The sequence below is a fragment of the Cynoglossus semilaevis genome, chromosome 5 (assembly GCF_000523025.1).
Source record: "Cynoglossus semilaevis isolate Cse_v1.0 chromosome 5, Cse_v1.0, whole genome shotgun sequence".
NCBI lineage: Eukaryota > Metazoa > Chordata > Actinopteri > Pleuronectiformes > Cynoglossidae > Cynoglossus > Cynoglossus semilaevis.
In genome coordinates, this window is record NC_024311.1 from 4,833,227 (window position 1) to 4,839,078 (window position 5,852).

At 40.1% G+C, this 5,852-nt stretch overlaps 1 long non-coding RNA gene across 1 annotated transcript in view; it reads left to right on the top strand.

The window, feature by feature from the left end:
- The window catches only part of LOC103378743 (uncharacterized), a 55,028-nt gene extending 49,511 nt beyond the window's left edge, over positions 1-5,517 (top strand). Inside the window, exon 4 of the long non-coding RNA XR_003049762.1 lies at positions 3,974-5,517. This is a non-coding gene — a long non-coding RNA (uncharacterized LOC103378743). The remainder of the gene's footprint in view (positions 1-3,973) is intronic.
- The last annotated feature ends 335 nt before the right edge of the window (positions 5,518-5,852 follow it).

A 5,852-nucleotide genomic window follows, 5' to 3' on the forward strand; every position in this document is an offset into this window, starting at 1 on the left:
GTGGAGGTTGAGCGGGGGGTCGATATAAGTGAAGGAGGTGTAAAAAAAAAAAAAAAACAATAACTGACCTGGTAACAAACTTTACTTAAAGTAAGTATTTCATACATCAGTTTGCAAAACATCATATGGCTAGCAGTACAAATATTTCCAATTTGACTACAATAGAAAATAGAAAATGCATGTTTCCATCCACATGATGTTCATCATGATCCCATTTAGAGGAAAATGGATGACAAATTACAACGCATTTGTTATGCTGTAGTTGCAGAGACCTGAGTGTCATCAGCTGCCTAAACCTTCTAAGATACCACTGTATCTTCAACATACAAACTAGTCATTATGGCTCCTACAGTACTACAAAGGCACTGTTTCATGGTTGCAGCGTTCCCCCAGTATAGGCAAATGGCAATCTTACACACACACACACACACACACACACACACACACCAAGCACACATTCTGATGCGGGGCAAAAACAATCAGCGGTACTGCAGACGAGACAGATGTCAGCGTGTCCTTTTGCCGGCCATAAAAGTTAATTAAAGACAGGGAATGTTTTATTGTGCTTGGTCGCTCATGCACAGACTCTGGCCCGCTGTCTAATAACAGCTTCTTTTGGAGGCTGCTGTCAGCAGAGGTTTCCAGCTGCATAATGGTTGACTGCAGATGTGCACAGACTGTGCAGGTCTGCACAGGTCTGATAATTATTTCTATAAGCATTGGAGTGAACAGAGTGAAGTTTTTCCATTCTACGTTGGCAAAGCAATTTGAAAATTCAAGTTTTCAGATATTTTCAGCCACATGTAAGGCCATGTCCTATATTTTCTGGATACGTCATTAATGCTGTGACAGTATTTTCAGTGGTGACATGACATTTTAATATTTTATCTGTTAGTGTTTCTCATACACAGGAATAAAGAATAGAACACACTAATGGCTGCTGACATTTAGGTTTCAGTCAAATTTGAATATTTTCTTGTTTATTTTAACTACATTGTGTGAAAACATTTGTTTTTTGGGGATGCTGCTCCCTGATTAAAGGAGATATTTTCTTTCTCTCTGTGTCTGTGCGGAGTTTTTGGCTTTACGTACGCCATGATAAGCCAGGCTCTACATCTGTCATTGGTTTGTGTGTGTGTGTGTTTGTGTATAGAAAGAAAAAGTCTACTTCATCACACCTGCTCTGTCACTGACAGAGGAGGTGGAACTGGTTTATCATCCTCACATTAACACTTCCACATCTGTGGCCCACTTCTCCTCCACAACACAGACCACAGAGCAGTAAGGACGAGCTAATGCCTTTCACCGAAAACAGTCTACTTACTAAAAAGATAAATCTATGCTAGTGCGGCAGGAGGAAGCCAATAAGATTCTCAGAGAGCGACCCCCTCCCTCCCACACCCTCACCACCTTTCTTGATGCTGTAATTAAAGTCGTAAAATTGTATGCATGAAATTGTGACAGGTGTATTGTCACAGTTCTTGCTCCAGACGTGGTGGTAACTGATGGTGTCTCGCTGTATGGAGTTTGCACAGGTTTCATGAGGTACTGCGGTTTCCCCACACATCCTGAAAACAGGCAGGATGAGGTTGTTGGGACAATTTACTAGACCTGTCCAGGGTATATCCCGTTCTCACCCAATGACTGATGGGATTGGGTCCTGTTCTCCTCCCCCCTACCCTGAGCATCAAGTAGAAAATGTGCAAAAGAATAGATAATAAGATAATTGTTTGATTGATTGATTGTCCACCTGCTGTTGCCTGGTGTCCTGTACATTGATGACGGACATCTGTCAGTCTGACGGTCGCTGTCCGTGAGGCTGAAGATTTAGATCACAACCTGCTAACGTTTGAAAGAAGCTCAGTTGTACACTGTGTTATGTAGCTAAGCAAGTGAAGAACATTTAAAATCCCTTTGCCCCTATGCAGCCCCTTCTTCTCTGTTATTGTCTACATAAACATAAATGCTAATTACCAGCATAAAGTAGTAAATGTCTTGACAGTCAAGAAAATGAGAATTTAAGTATAAGACGGAAGGAAGAAATAAACACAGCAGTAAAGGCCGCATTAAGCGTTTAGGGTATGGTGTGCTGTAATGAAGGGATGTAATGACTTTTATTTTCTCTTGTTAGCTTCCTCAAACATCAGCAGTAAGCTGCAGATGAGCACAACACTTGGCAGTGTTTCCAGATAATCACTGTCAAAGACCCTGCGCATATTCATTGCAGTATTATAAAATGATTGTATGCATCCCTCAGGTAATTAAGTTTAATTAGATCAACCAGGATCAAATTTGATTTCGCGAAGATAGTGCTAGAATACTTCCACTGAGATTTATCTGCATATTCTCAACAACCACACACTTGTGCTTAAATAATTATGTATGCATCAATATTTGATGAACAACAAAGATGTTAGTGCCCTGCAGTATTTTTGAGCTGGAGCCATGGGATTATGTTAAAAGTGTTCAAACAACCTCATCTATGATTCATTTGTTGCCTGAACCCAAGCCACCACTGCTTCACTGTTCAGAGCTGATTCCAGCCTGTTTGTGGGAGATAGCCAACAGACAGAGGCTGGGTTTCAAAATGCTAAGATATGTGTTAAAATGAAAACAGTTGGAGCGCAGAAAATGTTAGCCTTTTGTGGGTGTTGCTGTTCCCCTAGTTTCTGTTTCCAGTCCATCTCCTCTCAACTGCAAGTCTTTCCAGTCCTCATTAATGCTAATTTATTCAGCCGGGCTAGTGGTTAAAAAAAAAAAAAAAAAAAAAAAACGAGAAGAAAAAAGGAAAACAGCAGGGCGGGGTCCCCTCTCTTGATTACCAGCACAGAAAGTAGGGGGTGTGGGAGTCTGAAGCTGAGGCAAGGGTGACCTGGACAGACACCTCATTTAATTTAATACATTGGAGCATGCAACAGCGGGGGAGTGGAGGCAAGGGAGGGAGATAATCAAGAGACTGGGCCCCTTAAAATGTGCTCTAAGATGACATGGAAGAGATTGGATTTAGAAACCAAGAGCAATGAAAAGCAAAGCTGAGGGTAACACAGTTGATTGATTCCATTCAAATGATTGCACCCACTGATGAGAAATGATTTTTCAGGGAGGTGGATTTGGGCAGATTTCTGTTTTTTTTATCAACCTAATTCAGCAGACTTATATCATTAACATTTTTACTACTAGAAATACAAACAACAAATGGTATTTTGTAACATATCAACTCTCATCTTTACTGTTTCACAGTAGTTACAAAAGTGACGACACGTAGGAGTACTGTATGTGAGCAAGCAGCAGGCTCCAAGAGTCAATACTATATGGAAAATTTTAGTATTTTGTGTTTGAAAAGAGAATGTTGCTTCCCTTGTCCTCCACAGGGGGCACTACAATGCAGATTATAGTCCATATTACATTCACTGGTACATCATTGTTTTAGATAATCCTGCAACTTGCAGAATAGATGTGCACCTTATTGACAGACACAGCTGAGCTAGCTGTCAAAACAGCCAGTTAGAGTTTGTCGACTGATTGCTGTTAGCTGTGAGCCAACGCTGATCTGTGGAGCCGTACTCTTCCAACTCTATGAGAAACCAATAATCTAAAACATAATGTTCTAATAAGGTCATTTATTTAGTTTATTATATTGCAGTCATTTAGGAATATTATCTGTTGAAAAAAGATGTTCATTTTAATATATTCTTCTAATGTAGTGTAGAAGCTAACTGCTGCTGCAAGCACAGATGTTCACACTCCAGAATCTTTCAGAACTATTGAACCAAACAAGGTTGAGTCTTCTATTTCATACTTCCCAGACATTTCAAATCAAAAACCGTGATGAACCTCATGGTAGCGTCTTATCTGTCCCTCCATGTTTTTCTCCTTTTAACATGGATGTCATCCAGACTCATGACAAGCAGCGCTGCCCACTTTACCAGACTCCATAAATTAGACATAACCAGATTATTCTTTTTGTGTCCAGGCCTCAGTTTGACAGAATTCAGCCTTAATACCCGTATCTACTTGTGGGATGGCTACGATACGCTAATGCAGCTCTTCAAAGTAAGATAATACCTGAACCCTTGGCCCCCCGTTCCTCCAAAGATGAGAACTCCATCCTTGTTGCTTCTGGAACTCTCGAGACATCACTTGAGGGTATAAACCCCACCTGCATATTGCTGCTTTTTCAACTGTGACGAATGACAGGAAATCAGATTTTGTCCATGGCAGGGAGATTATGAGATCTCTCCATCCTCATGACCAAGACCCTGTCTCTGCTCTTTACCCATTGAACATGATTAAAGCAAATAAACGTAGCGTCATTGAATTAGTCCGAAGGACGTGGAGTCTCCATTGCTCATTGTCTTTTCCCTTTTAATGAAATGCTGCTTGAAATTAACATTGCATCGACTGATTTGATTTAACATCGCCTCAGGAAATTCCAGACGGCACTCATCTGCCAGGAGACGCCTCCAGATCCTTGTCAAGCCGTGAGGATCAAATGTTAGAGCAAAGCAAACATTTCTCTGCTTCTGCAAAGTTCACAGGACCTGATTGAGTTAATGGTGATGCAGTGCGTGTGTTTTACTGATGATGTCAGACGACAGAGTGGAGAGACTGACTGCAGTGTCAGTGCCTCTGTCGCTGGACTGGAGAATGGCAAAGAATCAGTCTGATAAAATATGATCAGAATATGTCGGGTCTGTCTGTTTTTCTGTGGTTATCACCCTCACCTGTGTCCTGTGATTCCCTGCTGTTATTCTCACGTGTCACCTGGTGCCCTAGGTATATATTTATACATATATTGGGTCATTGTTCAGTACACGTTGTTCCCTGTACATTTACTGCTTATTGCTGTGGTCCTGAATGTTCCTGTTCTCCTTGTGGTTGGTGGTTGGATCACCTCTGTTACGGCAGAGTTGATGTGTTTAAGTTTGGACTCTGTTGAATCAACTTCAGTTCTATGAGTGCTGCATTTGGTTCCTGCCTGCTTTTCCTATTACACAAAACGTGACATATTCAAAGTGATTGAAAAAAACCAGCTGACAGGAAGTTCATTCTTTCAGCTGAACGTCACCTTGTGTGTCCTTAAATATAATTATGGTGTTTTGAGAAGACAAGGGAAACATTATAACTGTGATGAGACTTTTCCAGGACCAAATAGTACTGTATTTATTCCACACTGAATTCAGAATACGTTGCTGTGGCGCAGATAAAGCACAGAGTGATGTGAAAAGTCCAAATATTAAAGGCGGTCTTTGTGTTCAAAGGCTTTTGTGGCTGTGTTTAATGAACAATTGCATCACAGAGCTCTACTGTGACCTTTGATTGAACATCTTTTGAAATAGGAAAATACTGGCAAAACGTCTGAAGTCGTCATCAATGCCATCACAATAGGGCAAACGCTGCCTGAGCATGATTTTATTACTTCATATGTAAAATACCAGAAATATATTTATTTGACCAAGAATAGAATCTACTTTAAGTCTTAATGGTTCAAACAATTAAATAAAATGTACAAACATGATTGTCTGAATGAATTATCTCTATATTTAGGGTATTTATTTATTTTACTTTGTCAGAACTTCCGCAGTCTAAATTATTTTTGCCTGTTTGTCTTTATATTTTTAATATTCTATTTGTACAAAACACACAATTTTCAACTAAGCCCCAGCACAGGACTACAACTGAGTATTAGGGCCAAAATAAAAATCTAATAATATTGTTAGACAGAATAAAATATTTAAATTTATTTGAGTGTCCGGTCCCAAGGTGTCCATCCAGAACAAATCTGACCCTGCACCAGTTACAGTTGGTGATCCCTGTTGTATATAATGTATATAGAGAATACACTGTGGAAA